Below are 19,321 nucleotides of genomic sequence, written 5' to 3'. Positions count from 1 at the left end.
AAAGAATAGCTTTATGTTCCCTATTAATAATTTACTGACATATCCTGAAATAGTGATGTGTTATTTAAATCTTTTACCTTTTTTCCTTACTTGATTCCAAATACTACAAACCAGCATGGGAAAGGAATAATTTCAAAGTGAAATGTATCATTTGGATCTAAGACTTAGGTGTGACTTGTTAATATCATCTGATAATGAAAAATTTTAAACTATCATTAATCTCATATTTATAGAAAAAAACACAGCAGTCATTTTCATATTTATTCCAGGCTTTTTTTCTTGTTAGAAACACTATTAGCTTTGTGTGTAAACTATACTTATAAATAGGAAAAAAATATTCATTTTTAAAAAACATAATATGGGGCCAGAGAGATAGCACAGTAGTAGAGCATTTATTTGCCTTGCATGTGGCCAACCCAGAATGACTAGTGATTCGATTCCCAGCATCCCATGTGGTTTTCTGAGCCTGCCAGGAATGATTTCTGAGTGCAGAGCCAGGAATAAGCCCTGAACACTGCCAGGTGTGACCTCCCTCAAAAATAAAAAACACAATATACCCAAAGGTTTGTGTTGTGAGACAAAAAGTACCTAGATAAATCTTAGTTGATTGATCCAGCAGGACTATCTTGCCAGAGTTTCTAATTCTTTAGCCATTTTAAAGATGCCTTGCCAAAATTTTCCCATATCTCCATAGTGCCAGCAAGTCTATTACCCAGCCTCTACCAAAAGAACTTGGTTACTTGATATTTACCCCAAATGAATATCTTGTCCACTACAAATTTGGATGTAAAGTGCAAGATTCACTGAGAAGTCATAGCTGTTGCTAGTCTTATCAAGATAAGGGTACACTTATCTTATACCCTTATACTTAAGGGTATACATTTTGATGTTGAACATCAGTTTTCATGTAGCATCAGAATCAGTAAGAATGGCTGTCTACAACCAATGTATCAAACATTAAACATAACCCTAGCAGTATAAGACTTGTGTATCTTTTCTAGTAAAAATAGAATATGCTAAAACATTTATATGTATTTTGACTTTACCTGCATCACTTCTAACATATTTTATGTTCTAAAGTGCAGTATTAACGGAATTTTGAGTATTTTTTGTAATATTCCTGGTAGTAACTATATACATACTAGATTGTCTGCACTTTAAAATGTTGGCTTTGCCTAATGTGGACTAACCTTAAATTGTGGAGAGCAGTATATCAAGCTAATCTTGTCATTTGATGTTTGAAAATTTTACTCTGTCACTGGAGACAAATAGTTAAAACTCGATCAAACCTACTTTCCATTCTATAGTATTTGCCTCATATTTTAAATAGAATAAATAATACAAGTAAAAGAGTAATATACTAGTCTTGACTACCAGTGATTTAAAATGTTTTTGTAATTGGAAAACAAAAGTAGGCTAATTCAATGCACTGGTGAAGGGGGGGATGGGAATGTTCTTTTTATATATATATATATATATATATATATAACTAAAACCCAGCTACAAAAAAGTTTGTGATTTTGGTGCTTAAATAAAGATATTATTAAAAAAAAAGAAAAGAAAAGAAGAACTAATCATAATATCCAGATCTGCGAAGTTGTCCTAGTAATTACAAGCAGAGGTTGGGAGCCTGCTTCCTCAGTGGTTCTCCACTTTAAATCTTCCCTTATTTAATCTTCAAAGATTTTGGATTCAAGATAATATCTTGGAACAATCTCTATTCATTCTATGAAGAAGTCTTAGAATAAAATTGATCATAGTTTCTCCCTGAATCTCTTATTTACTTTCATGACAATTCTAAGAGGTAGAGAAAGAGAGTGTATAGTAAACTTGACTGAGAGTGTGTGTGTGTGTGTGTGTGTGAAACAATAAAAGCACTCTTTCACTGAACTACCTCCCCAGCTCCAATTTGACTGACTTTGCAGTGATTCCTTGAATATTCCTATTGGCATCAATGGCTGAGTCAGAGAGAAAACATAATGTATCTGAGATACATATTTTGGCTCTTCTCTCCCTATAGTATCTTCCTATTTTTAATCATATCAGTTCATAATCAGACCTAGCAAAGGCTCTAAAGCAAACTTAAAGGCATATTATATCCATTCTGCCTTGTAATTTTACATAGGTGCTTTTGCAGCCTACTAGACATTTTTGTTGTCCATTTTTAAAGCTGATGTCAGAAATATTCACATATATACTGTGTATGCTGGTTATTAAAGGTAGATTCAGAAATGCCTTAAAAATTTCAAATTATATAGATTATTGAAAATTTTTAATTTTTTGAGAAGATTTAAAGGAAATTATTTCAATTTTAGATGTTCTAATTCCCATTTTGGACCTCAACAATTTCTAAGGGAAAATCATGGAAACAATGCACAAAAGAATAGACACCATTACAAAACAAGTACCTGTCTGCAGGCATATTTTCATATTCTTGGGAGTTATGGAGAGTAAAGGGGCTTGTGGGTCTAGTCCAAATTGAGTAAAATGCAAATCAAACACACCAATGATGAAATTAAACATAAATCCTAAAGGATTTTTACATTCCAACAGTGTTTCAAGTGATTAGAATGACCTGTTCATTAGCTTTGATTCACTTGTCTAGTTACTACTTAAAAACTTGTTAGAAAGTACTACCTATGTAAAATCTCCTTACATTGTTGCTAAACCCCTGGTTGTGTTCTTAATATATACATATATGTATGAATCTGTGGGGACATTTTTCTCAATATTTGTGTAATATGCTTATTTTTCTTGTGCTAAGTGAGCTCCTTTGTGCTTCAGACAAAAATAAATAAGATGTGTTTCATTTTTGTTGTGAACTCTTGTAACTTGAATTAATTCGTCCCATCCTGATAGTCACTGTGTACATAACATATTTCCTTTAAATTCTATACTATTGTAAGTTTATTATAAAGGATGAAAAATATTAAAATGGAGGAATGGGAGAGGGTTAATTTATAATATCTATTAAGATTCCAATTGCTATTTGTTTTGATTTTTGCATAGTTAACATTTCATATTTTTGGTTTTTGGGTCACACCCGGCTGTGCTCAGGGGTTACTCCTGGCCGTCTGCTCAGAAATAGCTCCTGGCAGGCACGGGGGACCAAATGGGACACCGGGATTCGAACCAACCACCTTTGGTCCTGGATCGGCTGCTTGCAAGGCAAAAGCCGCTGTGCTATCTCTCCGGGCCCAACATTTCATATTTTTGAAGCAGAACCCAAACTTAGAAGTACATTTTTTGTCAAGATTCAGATAAGACCTACAAAAATCCCTTCCTCGGTTAACACCTACTTATGGACTTACATGTGTATTTAAAACAATAATTACACAAAATAATACTTTCAGATATAATGTCCTGGGCTAGTTTCTGGTCTCTCTTGTATTAATTCTGTTGGAATTTTTTTGTGCTAATAATTTCCCACCTCTAATCAGTCTTGTGGAAGCAGTAATGTTGAATCATTTCCCACTATGTCTCACATGCTGTAATTTGAGTCTCCATGGATCCATTCTGTGACATGAGTACCTTCCTTAAAGTCCTGGAGTTAAATAAAATAATAGGGCTAGAGCAATAGTACAGTTGATAAAGTTCTTGCTTACACAGTCAACCCAGGTTCAATCTACATAGGTTCAGTGAGGTTGTCAGGAGTGATTCCAGTGTGCAGAGCTAGAATAAGCTCAGGATACTGCCATATGTGACTCCAAACAAAAATAAAATAACACATAGATGGCATCTAAAAGTGTAAGTTGGACACAGTGAGTATCTACTATATGGTATTTTAAAAGTATATAGAAAGGGCATTGGTGGTGGTGGTGGTAATGTTGCATTGGTGTCGGGTGTCTCCTAAAATATTGAGAAAGAAAGATAAAAACTGGACTAACAGACTCAGCCCAGAGACCTGGGAGGGACCTCTGGCTCTCTGTAATGGCCTCATCTCCCACCCGCATCTTTGGGTTACTCCTGGCTTTGCGCAAGGATGCCGGGGATGGAGCTTACCGGGTCTGCTTGAACGGTACTGACCTTCTTGCGACACCATCAGCCGCCTGAGTGAATAAGCGATAAGAGGTACTTGTTAAGCACTACTAGAAAGCAAGGAGCTAAAAAACGATTAAGTTCTTTCTTTGTCACCTTGATTTTAACTCCTTTTTTTTTTTTTTTTTTTTTTTTTTTTGGTTTTTGGGCCACACCCTTTTGACGCTCAGGGGTTACTCCTGGCTATGCACTCAGAAATCACCCCTGGCTTGGGGGGACCATATGGGACACCGGGGAACCGAGGTCCATCCGCTTGCAAGGCAGACACCTAACCTGTAGCACCACCTTCCCGGCCCCTAACTCCGTTTTTTTAATCACTGCTCTTTTCCTGTTCTCTTCCTGTGGCTCTCCTGTTCTACCAGTTGGTCTGTTTTCTAATGCCATAACTGACTGCTTGCATGATTTGCACCTGTGACTTCTTGGAATATCCTGGGGACCTGTTGGGAACCAGTTGAGAAATGATGTTATAAACAACTAAGGCAATAAGCACCTTCTTTCTGCCTGAAGAGCATATTAATTAAATACCCAAATGGGAATAATTTAGCTTTAATGTATGACTAATTTGTATTGTGATTCTATGGTCCCAAAGGTAAATTAATAGGCATGTGTCAATTATTGCACTAAAGCCAGGATTTAAGTAAAATAAGGGTTAGGCATAAAATAACTTGCCTGAGAGTAATAAAAAAAAAATAACTTGCCAAAACAAGATAGGGCTGCTACAGTGTTTTAAAACTCTGTGAAGGACATTTGAGAAATTTGTTTACATCTCAGCCTGAGATATGTGTTGTGTGTGTGTGTCCTAAGATATGTGTTGTGTGTTTCTCTTACGTCTCTAAAACTTTTCCTTTTAAAAAGAACACAACAACTGGGGCTGCAGATATATTAAAGTGGGTAGAGCACTTGCCTTGCATATGACTAAACTGGATTCAATTTCTAACATCCCTAATTGATTTGCTTCAGCACTGCCAGAAGTAATTTCTGAATGTAGAGTCAGGAATTAGCTCTAAATCTTTAATTAACAGGTGTGGCTCCAAATTAATAAATTAATTAAAATTTAAAAATAGAAGCAACATCTCAATCAATGGAAGATACCCTGTAAATTGCTATTACCTCAAAAATGGAACTGCTTTTAAATCATCTAAAATGGAATAAGTAAGCCGAAGAGATAGTACAGAGGTTAAGGTATGCTTTGCATGTGGCTGACTCTAGTTGGATCCTACTAAGAGTCATCCCAGACTGTGGAACCAAGAGTCATTCCTGAGAAAAACTGGTTGTGAACCAAAAGCCTAACAGAAAAGGGTGAGGAGAAGTTAAAAAATATATTAACTGTTTTAACATTATTTTTTTATTTTTTACATTTTTAGTTTATTTAAAGACCATGTATTACATAGTTGCTCATAATACATTTGTTCCAAGACCAATCTCATCCCCAAAGTAAAATTTCCTTCACCATTGTTTCAGAATTCTCACCCAAACCTACCCTCTTGGCAAGCATGTAATAATATATTCTATGTTGCTAGTTAACAGGTAAGTGGTAATGAAATTAGTTTTTAAAGTGCAGCAATAAAAAAAATTATGAAAATTAATGTAGCTTGTAATGAGGTCATTGTAGAAGGTTTGCTAAACAATTTGTTGTTAGTTGGTTTTCTATTTGTTTTGTTTCTGAACACTAGAAGGCTTTAAATCCACAATTGCATATCTAACTAGATATGTTCCTACAAGAGTGACAGCATTAATAATTTTCAGACACAAAAGAGAAAAGAGCTGGAAGTTCCAGCTCACCTCAGGAAGCTCACCACAAATAGTGATGAGTTTAGTTAGAGAAATAACTACATTTTGAACTGTCCTAATAATGAGAATGTATGAGGGAAATGGAGAGCCTGTTTAGAGTACAGGCGGGGGTCGGGTGGGGAGGAGGGAGACATGGGACATTGGTGATGGGAATGTTGCACTGGTGATGGGGGGTGTTCTTTACATGACTGAAACCCAAACACAATCATGTATGTAATCAAGGTGATTAAATAAAATATATATATATATTTTAAAAAAAAGAGTGACAGCATTGAAAAATATTTAGAGTTGTCACTAAGCTGTATATGCAGCTGCATTGTCCAGGAATTCCAAGACTATGGCTGATATTCCAGCTTTTGTGGAGTAAAGTTTTTGCTGCCCAGATTTCTAGAAATACAAGAGGGTGGGAGGAGGGTGCCCACACTCACTCCAAAAAAGTCCTGGTGATGTCAGCCCAAATGCTGGCATACCTGGAGTTTTGGTCAATTTGGCACTTTTGCAGAGCTCTGTGATTGCGTGGTGAATCTGGGCCATTGATGAAGTGGCAGTTGTGGGTGGTGGGTACAACTGGAGTGGCTTTGGAAGGGCAAGGATTTATCTGGCTCTCTTTTGAGCAATTTCTCTCTTTCATACATTTCTCTGGATTTTCAAATAAAGCCTGCTTCATTGCTTGTCTCTTCCTGAAATTATTTTCTAAGAGAGAAAAATGACATACTTGCAAAAATCTGGAAAGGTCTAGGACTGACTTTTCTTTTCTGCAGAGTAATTGTATATTCCAGCCTAAGTCTAAAGCTTCCCCAAAAGAAATCACGTGGTAAGGAAGACCAAGTGGATGTCAGGAGTGACTTGATAGTAGCCTCGTGGGGCTGGCAAGATTTGAGATTCATGCTATGCAGGGGTTCATCACAGTCCTAGATCTTCTCAGCCATTTCGCATTGCAAAGGTGGAAAGAGACAATTGGTCACCAATTATGATGCTGGTTGGGGTCCCAGGAGCAACTTATGCAAAGTGGGGAGGAGAGAGGTGGCAGCTGTGAGAAGGGAATCTGCTGCTTCCTCTCTCTCTCATCTTTGTTACCTGGAAAAATGGCTGGAGATACCTAGAACTGTCAGCTTTGCTCTTGTCAGAAAAGCAAAGCACATCCTAAAATTTGTCCAGGTCTTTCAGGTCAAAAGAAAAAAAAAAAAAGAGTTTCAGGATTAGACAAGCAATAAAGTAATTGATGCTAACTCAATCAGGCTTTTCTAAAGGTGGAGAGAGCCCTGGTACACATCTCAGAATTAAAGTAGGAAAGTCTGAAAGTACATATCTCAAGAGGAATGATGTGGGAAATATATGCTGGGCATCATGTATTCAGGCAACACATGTGGACACATGAGCTCAAGGAGCACTTGTGCTCATCTTCTGGTTTATAGCTCAACCTGTCCCACAAGAGGCTTTCTTTTCTTTTCTTTTCTTTTTTTTTTTTTTTTTTTTTTTTTTGGTTTTTTGGTAAAACCCAGTAGTGCTCAGGGATTACTTCTGGCTCTATGCTCAGAAATCTATCCTGGCAGGCTCGGGGGATCATATGGGATGTCGGGATTCAAACCACAGTCCTTCTGATGAAAGGCAAGCGCCCTACCTCCATGCCATATCTCCGGCCCCACAAGGGGCTGTCTATTAGGTAAGAATCCTTTATTAGGATGGTTGTTAAGGGAAAAGGTTGGAATCTGGTGATATTCTTTGATCTTCCTTTTCTGGCTTTTGCTTCTGCCTGAGTTCCTCTTCTCAGAGCTTAGTTCTAGCACCCACAAGGTGGTAGGTATAGTGAGAAGAGTAACTTTTTCAAATTCTACCTCTTGGTTTTATTATGTGCAAGCACATTTTTTGTTTGTTTATTTTGGGGGCCATAGCCAGTGGTGTTCATGGGTTACTCCTTGATCTGTACTCAAGAATCACTCCTGGCAGGTTTGGCGAAACAACATGAAATGATGGAGCTTGAATCCAGGTTAGCTGTGTGCAAGGTAAATGTCCTCCTCTCTGTGTTATTATTCTGACCCCTGTCCCAAGGACTTTTATTACACCTCAAGAGCTCTTTATCATGGAATATCCTCCCTACCTAACTGGCTGCTTCACAGGCACAAACGAATTTACTTTATTTGCTTGTAAGAACACAAAGGCAAATAGAATTATTAAACCTTAGATCAACACAGGTCAATTTGAAATGATATATCTCTCTTTAATAAAAATGATGACATTTAAGATGACACCCAGATACAAAATTGTGTTTGCCATGGGGTATAGCCCAAAAGAGTAGCATTAAGATCTATACAGGTAGAGCACAGTTTAACCAGAACACACAGTTCAACCAGCAATATGCAAATAGGATCAATAGATTAGCCTAGAATAAAGTTGCGGGAGGTTTTAAAAGATGTTTCTCAGTTGTACCTCAGCTGGGCTTGGATCTTCATCTTCTTTTTTTGTTTGTTTGTTTTGGTTTTTTTGTTTTGTTTTGTTTTGTTTTGGGGGGGAGTCTCACCCTGCAGCGCTCAGGGTTACTCCTGGCTCTACGCTCAGAAATCGCTCCTGGCAGGCCTGAGGGACCATATGGGGTGCTGCGATTTGAACCACTATCTTCTGCATGCAAGGAAAATGCCTTACCTCCGTGCTATCTCTTCGGCCCTGGATCTTCATCTTCTACATCTTCTGTGGTAAGCTGCTGAGGTTGCCTGGAATATAAGGGCCTTTGGTTTCATAGCTGAAATCTGGGTGGGAACACCTGACCATTTCTCTGCTGTTGGTCCCTCTCAAATGGAGATTTCTCTTTGGCTTTTATCCTATATCAGTGACCTTGACAAGTTGCTGCAAGTTGGGGCTGAAGTCCTCAAACAAAGCACCTTTGGTAGAATAAAGGTGGTGGGCCTCGGCCTATAGAGCGCTGCTCACAGTCTTTAACTCTCTCCCCTTCTCTGCCTGCTTCTGTCCTGCCTGAAGGGTCTCTACTGCTTTCAGAACAGGGACTTTGTACACCAATATTCGAATTACGGACACTGACACTCAGTCCCATTCCAGGAGGCTGTGATGGTGATTATACATTTGAGGGTCAAATCATCATTGGGGTCTTTTGGGTCTCTGGGTCCTAGTTCAGGCGTCAGGTGAAGCCAGGGCATTGGAGAGACATGGGTGTGGAATCAAACACTAATGTAAGAAATAATCTACATATCGTTAAAGGGATAAAACAAGTTCAGGTATTCCAGAACACAAGCCTTCTTCTCCGAAGAAGCAAATAGCTCAGTGGTGGAAAACAAACTATAAGCAGTTTTTCCCTGAGACCCACCCAGGGTCTTAATTAGGAAGCGCCAGAACACATGAAGAACAGGTGGTCTAAGGCACCAATCCAAAGGATGCTTCTATCCAAAGGTGACAAGCATATGCTGAATAGAATGGAACACAGTTAAACCAACATCTCTCCATGGTGTTACTAATATAAGTGCCTAAGAATTTATTGGACTGTGGTTGGTGCTAGTTGAGCATGTTGTGTTACTTCTTGGGCTTACTGTCACTTGATAAGTTTCCTATCAAATTTTCTGTGATACAACTGGGCTGACACTATTTTAAATTATTGAGGTGTCCCATGGCTTCATGCAGCCAATGGGTCCAGATTTATAGATCTAAAACAAATTTGGTGTGTTGGAAGTTTGGGAAAGTTAATTCCCAGAGCTGGGCCATTTCTGTCAGAGGGTGTAAGTGGTGGCATTGGGCTGCTGTAATTTACACAGAAAAGGGAGTCTACCCCAACCCCACCATTCTGAGAATGCCACAGAAGTAATAGCCAGGATGGAACTACTTGGGAAGTACTACCCCTCATTCTTTTCTTTTGGTGCTCGGTGGATCAGTGGACCATTTCTCTGCTGGGCAGTTGGTGGCAGTGGGTGAGGCTGTTGATTTTCTAGTGGCAGGGTACATGGGGGGGCAGGGCACAGCAAAATCCCATTTCATAAGAAAAAGCCCTGTTTTCAGCTTTGTAGTCTGATCTTACCTGAGAAGGTTTTGCTCTCTCTCTCTATATATATATATATATGTTTATATTTATATGTAAATATAAATATATAAATTTATGGTAGGAGCCTGGGAGTTAATATAGTAGATTAGGGTCCTTGCCTTACCTTAAGTCAACCTGAATTCAGTTTTTGGCACCTATATATAGTCCTCTGAGCCTGCCAGGAGAGATCCCTGAACACAGAGTCACAAATAATCCTGGAGCACATCCGGAATGATCCAAAAACATAAAAAGAAATGGGGTATATATAAACAAAGGAAGCTTTTATATTTTTGTAAATATATATTTATATATGTATATATATGTCTGTATATATACACATATACATAAAAACATATATACACATATTTTTTTTAATTTCAGATACAGAGCTGGATTGTTCCTGTCAGAGGATGTAGGCTTTGGACTGCTGCAGTTCATCTGCATAAAAATCTACTCTCAAGGTTGGAGAGATGGTGCAAGTAAATAAAGCACCTGCCTTGCATATGGCTGTTCCAGGTTTGATGCCTGGTACCTCTTTGGTCCCCTGAGAATATTGTCTCCAGAAATGTCCCTTCTGTGCAGAGCCAAGAATAAACCCTGAACACATCCAGCTGTATCCCCCTCCCCCCCCAAAAAAAAGAAAAGAAAAGATAAAAAAGAAACAAATATATTTTAAAACATTTTAAATAATTTATCTAAAATATTTGATCAAGTCTTTATTGAAGTATCATAATATGAATTGACATTAATACTATTGTTTTATGCTCACAGTGCTACCATACCTTCCACTAGAGTACCAATACGCATCTCCACCACTGTTTCTAGATCCATTCCCCTCTCATCTTTGGCTGTCTTAATTCCTTTTGTGTTGGATGAGGGCACACCCAGTGGTGCTCAGGGCTTATTCCCAGTTCTGCATGCAGAAATTATATTTCAGGCAGACCATATGAGGTGCTAGGGTTTGAGCCCAGGTTGAGTGAGTACAAGACAAGCATTTTACCTGCTGTACTATCTCTCCAGCTCCCAGTTCTTAGTTCTGAGGGCATATTTCTCAGTATATTTATTGGATATTATCTGTTTTCTTTGTTTCTTTGTACTTCACAATGATATCATTTAGTATTTGTCTTTTCCATCCTACTCATTTGTCTTAGCATGATGCTCTTCAATTCCAGCCACCTTGAAATGAAATGCCAAGTGTAGCTGGGCATGGGAAAGCAGAGTAAAGCTCTTGTCAATGGAGATCAGTCAAGGTCTCCATCAAGCCGATTCTCACCAACCTCCCAAAGGAGCCTCAACAGACAACTTGTGTAGAAGAGGCCAACCCCGGATGAGGGAAATGAGCACTTACCAGAAACCTCACCAACAGGTCTATCCCAAAAGCAGAGCCCACACACACCCTGCTTTCCCCTAATCCACTAGTCCACACCCAGCTTTCTCTAATCTGATTGGCTGAAATCCTTTAAGTCTGATTAGCTGAGCATATTTTAAGTATTCCACCTCACTTAAAATAATAGAGAAATCTTCCCAAACTCGCTATAGGAGGATCTTATCTGTCTGCTCTGCTTGTCTAGTCCTATGCTGCCCTGCTTCATGCTAAGCCGCCTAGTTGCCAACTCACTCAGAATCTGACATCACCGGCTTCTTCAACAACGATCTCATTGTTTCTTATGCCTGAGTAGCATTCGTGTGTGTGTGTGTGTGTGTGTGTGTGTGTGTGTGTGTGTGTACCCCATTTCTTTTTATGTTTTGGATCATTCCGGATGTGCTCCGGGATTATTCCTGACTCTGTGTTCAGAGATCTCTCCTGGCAGCCTCAGAGGACTATCTATAGGTGCCAGGAGCTGAATTCAGGTTGACTGCAGGTAAGGCAAGGCCCCTAATCTACTGTATCCCAGGCTCCTACCATATTTTTTTCATCCCTCTTTGTCACTGGATACTTGGATTTTTTCCAGATCTTGAGTATTGTAAGCAATACTGCAGTGTATATATAACTTTTTAAATTAATGTTTTTGTGTTCTTGGAGTAAGTACTTGGAATGAAATTGCTGGGTCATAGAAAAGGTTCGTATAGTTTACTGTGTGAATGCTTGAGCCAAAGAGTCTTCTTTGGGGACTCTGGTATATGTCTTCCTGACTGTTCTTAGAAGGTACAGTACATTGGGCAAGAAAAACTAAAAAGAGGATCAGAATGTTACTTTAATTTTGCATTAATAAATTTAACCATTTTTAAAACAATAAAAAAATAAACCCCAACCCACCAACCAAACTAGCACACAATATCACCTGTAACAAAATATAATAAAATTTTCTGTCTGTTTAATCCTAAACTCATTGGTTATTTTATGAAAGCTGACTTTTTCAACCATTAGTTCCTTTTGTATTTTTGTTAGTCTTAATGATTCTATTTAAGATGCTCTTGTTTAAACATTTATAAATTCTCTTCAAGTTTTTATTTATTAAAAAATGCATTTCCCCCCAGATGAGCAGGAAGGCACTACTGAACAGAATCTTACAGAAGGGAACAGTTAAAAAAAATAAAAGAGAGGGGCTGGAGACATAGCACAGCAGTAGGGCATTTGCCTTGCACGCAACCGATCCAGGATAGATGGTGGTTTGAATTCTGGCATCCCATATGGTTCCCAAGCCTGCCAGGAGTGATTTCTGAGCAGAGTCAAGAGTAACACCTGAGCACTGCTGGGTATGACCCCAAAAAATCAAAAAAAAAAAAATAAATAAATAAGTAAATAAATAAATGAGAACAATTATTTTTTCCACACAGTATGTGCCAATGTCATTCATGCCCATTATCAAAGAAGACCTGTTAAGAGTTTGGACTTGGGCTGGAAAGATAGCACAGTGGTAGGGCATTTGCCTTGCATGTGGCTGACCCAGGAGAAACCTGGTTCCTGGCATCCCATGTGGTCCTTTAGTCTTCCAGGGGCAATTTCTGGGTGCAGAGCCAGTAGTAACCCCTGAGTGCTGCTGGGTGTGGCCCAGAAACCAATCAATCAATCAATCAATAAAGTTTAAAAAAAAGAATTTGGACTTGACCCAAGCTAGGCCAATCCATATATTAATTCAAATTCAGAATTTACATAAAGCCTGAGGGGCTTCTGAAGGCACCATATCTGTCATAGCTCCTCTGCTAAGAGGGTGAAATGTTTGAGTATTTATGCTCACTTGGATGTTATAGGTCAAATGAGTAAGCATATTCAACCCTCCAAGAGAGACAGGAGAGCAAAACAGGAAACTACAGACTTGTATGGAAAACCAATAGAAGATCTAAAAGAGCTCCAAAGGAGAGAAACTGGTTGGCTTCTTTGCTAAGCTAAGGCTCCAAGAGCTTGTGTGTCCTTTCTTGTTATTGCAATGATATCTAGAAATCTATCACACTGAATCCTCTTTAAGGCCACCTGTTTGTTTGTTTGTTTGTTTGTTTGTCTTGGGGGGGTTTGGGTGGGGATAGTCATGTGACTGTTGAATAGTCTTATTTTTATTTTTTTTTGAGGGGCTGGGACTGAGCAATACATAGGTATTACTCCTGGCTATGCATTCAGAAATTACTCCTGGCAGTGCTTTAGGCACCAATTGGAGTTAGAGCTTCCTTCTGTCTCTGTGCTCAGGCATTATTCCTGGTGGGCCTGTGAAACCATGTCTGGTCCCAGTGACTGAACCCATGTCAACCACATGAAAAGCAAGCACCCAACCTACTCTACTTCTGTTGTTACCTTTCTCAAGGCAGTTACAACTCTGGAACAGTCATATAATATTTAAAAATTAAATCCAAGTTTATTAATTTACCACTTGTCTACATTATTATGAAATTTCAGAAATATCTGTGGTTTCTTCTCCAAAGTTATAGTGCCACCAACATACAAATAACAGTCTACTCATTCCTTCCAACTTTTCCCTCCTTTCATGTAACAACCCTACTTGTCAGAGAGCCTGTTATTTTTGTTGGTTTTATTCAGTGTGTTTACTTTGGTTATTTGTATTCTACATATCAGTGAAACCATCTGGTAATAGTCTCTCACTCTCTGATTTAATTTTCTCTGTTTAATCACCCCAGTTTTCATCTGTGTAGTTAGAAAGGCACAACTTTTATCTTCCTTTGTAGTTGAATATTACAGTTAATATGTGTATATTTGTGTATGTATTGAATACATACATATTGAATATACATGCCAGAAGTTAAAAAATATAAGCATCAGTTTATGGGTGCTTAGTTTGTCTTTATATTATTGTTATTGAAATAATGCCAATCAGATGATTTCTTATGCTAGCTGTAAAAAGAGAATGTGGGAGTTAGGGGTATATTCTCTAATCTTGACAACTACATATTAGAGATAAAACTCCTTTTTTTATTTTGTGAAACAAGATAGTTTTTATTAAAACTTATTTAGAAATATGTAAGGGAGAGAAAGAGAAATAAATTTTAGAGAGAGAACATTGGCTACTTCAGAATTAGGTAAGCAAAGAAATACAAAGACAAGCAAGTGGGTTACATATTCAAGAGAGAACTCATGCTTAAAGGTAAGATTAGATATAATTTTTTCTTTGATGCTCAAGCCAGGCCAGCTTCATAAACTCACTCTTTTCTTGTATGAGATATAAACTGAGCAGGGAAATATTTTGGCTACACCAGCCCACTCAGCAAAGAGCTGGCCATCTCAGAAGGAGAGGATACACTATGCTTCCACCCTGCCAAAGCCACAATTGCTTTCTCCATTACCAAGAGTCACTATTTCCCTGATGGCCCTACCTCATCACTGGCACTCTTTGAGTCCCTTTGGGGACACCAATATGATAACACTTCAGGTATGCCAGTTTGGGTGGCTGATATCACCAAGACTTTTTGGAGCAAGCACGGGCACCCTCCCCCTATATCTTTCTTTTCGGAAGCCTGTCATCTATAACCACACCAACAAATGCAGTTGATAGTCACCATGTTTGCACCTGGACAGCTTCATAGAATCTCTCTGTTCTCAAACAAGATGTAAACTGAGCTGTGAAAGATCAGGACGACACCAGCCCATGCAGCAGAAAGCTGGCCATCTCAGGAGAAGAGGGCAGCCAAGACATCACTCTGTCAAAGCCACACGTGCTGCCTCCATCACCCAGAATCACTATTTCCCTGATGGCCCTGCCTCATCACTGACCCTCTACAATTCCCTTCAGTGACACTGGTATGACCACACTTCAAGAGGCCTGGCAGCTGATTTTGTGTCCTTAAAAATTTTGTAGTATAAGTAATATTGCTTTGAATTTCTGGACAACTTTATTTGTTTGATGCTATCATCCCTAAAGGAAAAACCCAACTTAACAGACTGGACATATAACAAGAAGTGTTGGGGACTGACTTGTTTGAGGCCATTTTGCTGTTCTTTCTGCCATATTCCAGCTTTTCACCTAAAAGCTATTTTGCAGTCTTGCTGTAAGTTTTTGAGCTATAGAGAAAGGAATGTGCAACTGTAGATATAATTAACTCTAGCCCGGAGGAGAGCAACACTGTCCGGTACCGTTATCAGAAACTAGGCCTCACTCCTTAAGACCACATTTCGGAGTGAACTAGGCTATTATCAATAAGTGTATGCTACATTGTCTGTTCAAGATCACTGAGGCAGGCACATCTTGCACCACCTGATAATCAAGCAATTAAAAATGCAGCTTGAAGGACACTAGAGGTTTCCATAGAAACAGCACGTTCAGCATAACTTGAAGGTCACCTAGCCCACTGCCCACTTCCTTATTTAGAGAATGCCTAACTTTCTTTGTTCCTTGAAACCTGAAATATATTCTTGCCTTGTATGGGCCTTCGCGCCAAAAGTATGACTGACATCACCTTTGTACTGCCCCCTTCTCCTTCATTATATAAGAAGGAGCTGTAGCCCAATAAAGGTACCCTTGAACAGTGAGACGCTGCCTTGGGTCTTTATTATTAACCTCTTTCAGATTTTTTACAGGTGTGGTTGCTCTTCTACTCAGCAAAATAGGAGTGCGGTTGTCTGAGAAGCCTTTCCAGCTAATTCCTGCTGGCCGGGTCCCCCCTGGGGGGGCTTCAGGACACCGCATTTTGGCGCCCAACGCTGGGCACGAAGACCACCGCCACACCCCGAACGACTACGGGTCGGCGAGTCCGGAGCTGTTTCATAAATCGCGGGAATTACCCCATCCGGGTAAGCGTTGAAACGAGTTAGCCTTAATCAAATATTTAAACTGCAGTTTTTTCAGTCGTTCTGATCACCGCCCCTGATTGGCTCTTGGGGCTTTGCCCGTTGGCTTCACTTCCATGGGTGTTTCGTTGAGTACTGAACTTAAATTCATTAAATATATACAGTCTGAGTTGAAAGCCAGACATATAGAGGTTACCAAAAAAGATATTTGTAATTTTTTAATGTTTGTTCATGATGTTTGCCAAAAATCTAGTGTTCCTGGCCTCCCTCTCGCTCTTACTCTGTCTCTCAGTTTCCTTCCTCTTCTGACCCTTCATCTTTACTTCTGCCACTGCACCCTCTGTGCAAAATCCTAAACAGCCCTTCACTTCCCTAGCTTCAGCTCCGTCCCTGTTTCACCACCCTCCCCTCCTTAGCCAGCAATTGCAACAATACAAAGCCTTTAATTGGAAAAGCCTCAAAGAGCCGTTTCAAGCCGTAACCTCCTATGGCCCCCAAGCCCCTTACACGCTCTCCTGCTTAGAATCTAAAAGCTGAACTCTTTGTCTCTTGGGAAGTTAACTTTTTTTTCCGCTGCAAAGCCCTTGCAGACAGGCAGGAATTCTGATCTCTAAGCTCGTATAGCTGGCCTCGCCTCTTTTCATACCTTAAAGGTACAGCACACACTTTCCAGGTCCCAGCTTGCCAACATGGCTCTTGCTGCCCTCTGTGCCTGGAAGTCGCTCCCCAGAGCTGGCATTCCAGCAGCTCCCCCACACCGGCAACAAACTGTTGCTGCTTCCTCCCCCCCCCCCTTTTTCTGACTTAAGCTCCCAACTCACCACAATTACATCCATGGTCTCTCACCTCTCTAACAAACTTGATATTGCTCTTAGCTCAAAAACCAGTGCTACCTTTCCTGTCTTTCTCCCTAATGGAGAAAGTCTTCCCACCCCCCCCCTCCCCGCCTGCTCAGCAGCCTCCGCAGCTACCTTCTCAAACGCCTCCCACTGATCCCCCGCACCCCAGGGGAAAAATTCTAAATGCCCAAGACGCTCAGTCCCTAACCATGGCAGATTCCCTCCTCTCACCGCTCCCCCTCTTAAAGCTATAGATATGAAGCTACTTGGCCACATTAAAAATCTTAAACAAATCTTAAGCCTTCAAAAACAGGCTGCTTCTCTTAATTCACAAGTTTCTGCCCTTCAGGCTTTCCCCCGCCCTCCTAAATCTATAGCTGTCTGTCCTTTGCCCACTGAATTCCACGGCCAAGCCCCCCCTCTTGAGAATTCAAAGAAACAAACTATAAAAGTCAGGCTGAGTGCCATAAAACAGAAACTGCTGCAGTGCCTACAAAAAATTCTAAGAGCACAGTGAGTAGGATAATTACAAAGTATCATCTGCTAAGCCATAAAAACTTGCGATATCTACACTTTGCTGTTAAAACTTCTAAGCCTAATGTACCCTTTACTCAGTACATTTTCTCAAACCAATCCTCAGCCTCCTTCGGCCTCTTTCCTGCCAGCCTTGGAAAACAGCCAGCTCAGGCCCTGCCACTCCCACTTTAAGCCTTCCAATTCACCTTGAAATACCCAATCTTTGTTATTCAAAAAAAAAAAAAAAAAAATCTGAAAAGTGGCATCTCTTGCATATTCTCAAATCAATTAATAAAACCATAAACCCCATAGTACTTTTGCAACCCAAACTCCCCTCTTCGGTTGCCATTCCCTCTAATTCCAATAAATTAGTAATTAATCTTAAAAGATTGTTGTTTTTTTTTTTCTCTATATCATTACACCCTGCTGACTGTAAATAATTTGCCTCTAGCCTTCCTGCTGTTAACTGTGCTGGCCCCTCCCCGAGTTATCAGTGAAAAACTCTGCTTCACCTTGTCAGCCCTACACTTCATCAAATATGTGTTATTAGGTTTAGTGCATTAAGTGGTGTAAAGTAATTATTAAAACATTAAAAAGCAACAGGAAGATAAGGGCAATAAACTTTTTTTTTTCATGCCTCTCAGAAAATTTTAGAGCAAGGTCATAATTCTGTCACTTTACAGATAACAAAATGTTGGTAAAAAAAAAACTTCTTTGTGTTTTAAAATCCAAACGAACACAAAAGTGTTAAATTTAAATCTTATATTTCTATTAAAAGTTTTATTTTAATTTTTAAAGTATTTACAAAATTATGTGAAAAATAATGTAGTTAGCCTTTTTAAACAATATAGTTAATTTAATGCACAGTAAACACCTAAGTGTGCTTTATAGTACCCTTAGTTTTAACTTTGTGCTACAGCAATGGTTGTTCTTTATTTCTGCATTGAAAGAACTATTATTTTAAGTGCATTCAAAATATCAGCACATTATACAAATCTGTATATTTGTGTCGCAGTAAAAAAATAATATAAATGAAAAATATATTATATATAATTTTATAAGTAATATATAAAAGTAACTAAACTTTATAAGCAAATTAACTAGTATTAAATATAATTTTAGTCTTAAGTTCTAGGTGTGTAAATGCATCAGATGTCTTTAACTATATTTTATAATAATCTAAGCATTTAGTTAATTTGGTATATAATATTTTTTACAAATTATTCACTTAAAGTCTTCATAGTAAAAACAGTTGTTTGTTTTTTAAAAAATCAGTTTTTATACCTTTAATAATCATAGTTCATGCTATTGTGTTTAATCATAAAAATTTTAACACTTTATTGCAGCTGTCTTACTGTTCTACTGCAAAACCAATTTAAAGAAAACCTATTCATTTACAGCAAATCATTTCATACTTCCAAGTAGAGACTCCTTCTACAGTGCTCATTAACCATTTTACTTAATGTTTTAAACTTCAAATTAAAATTGTTTTAAAAATGTTTTGTGTTAAATCTAAACCTTAAAATTTATTTTCAGCAAAGTTCCACTCCATCTACATTAAGTACTTCTCAAAACTAAAAAAGTTTTTCTACAAAATTTTTTTTTCTCTTCTTCTCACAAACATGTTAGCTAAATATTTAAAAGCGCTTGTCAATTTTTTATAAATAAGTCTTAAATCAATCCTTTTGTCTGTTTATGTGTCTGTTGTGATGAATGAAAGTGGCCACAAGTGTAAAATGTTGTGTTTAGTGTTGTTTTGTTTTGTCTGTTTATTTGTTATCTCTACATTTTATAATAATACAATTTTTAAAGCCTTATCCATTTTTTAAATTTCAATTAATTTTTTCAACTTGGTTCAGTCTGGTCAGTTCACAAACTGGCATCTTACAATTAAAAATCATGTGTTAAAAATTATGTATTAAGCTAGCTTTGTCCTTCTAAGAA

At 38.5% G+C, this 19,321-nt stretch overlaps 1 protein-coding gene and 1 non-coding gene across 2 annotated transcripts in view; one reads left to right on the top strand and one right to left on the bottom strand.

Annotated features, from left to right (window-relative positions):
* The window catches only part of ABHD17B (abhydrolase domain containing 17B, depalmitoylase), a 584,428-nt gene that overhangs the window by 385,070 nt on the left and 180,037 nt on the right, over window positions 1–19,321 (bottom strand). The gene's annotated exons all lie outside the window — the stretch shown is intronic.
* LOC126005021 (small nucleolar RNA SNORA22) lies at window positions 18,237–18,366 on the top strand. The gene has a single exon (XR_007494206.1). It is a non-coding gene; the product is annotated as a small nucleolar RNA SNORA22 (small nucleolar RNA).

This window comes from Suncus etruscus, chromosome 3 (assembly GCF_024139225.1).
Source record: "Suncus etruscus isolate mSunEtr1 chromosome 3, mSunEtr1.pri.cur, whole genome shotgun sequence".
Lineage (NCBI taxonomy): Eukaryota > Metazoa > Chordata > Mammalia > Eulipotyphla > Soricidae > Suncus > Suncus etruscus.
The sequence above is the reverse complement of the archived record's forward strand: the minus strand, read 5'-3'. Positions and strand labels throughout refer to the sequence as shown.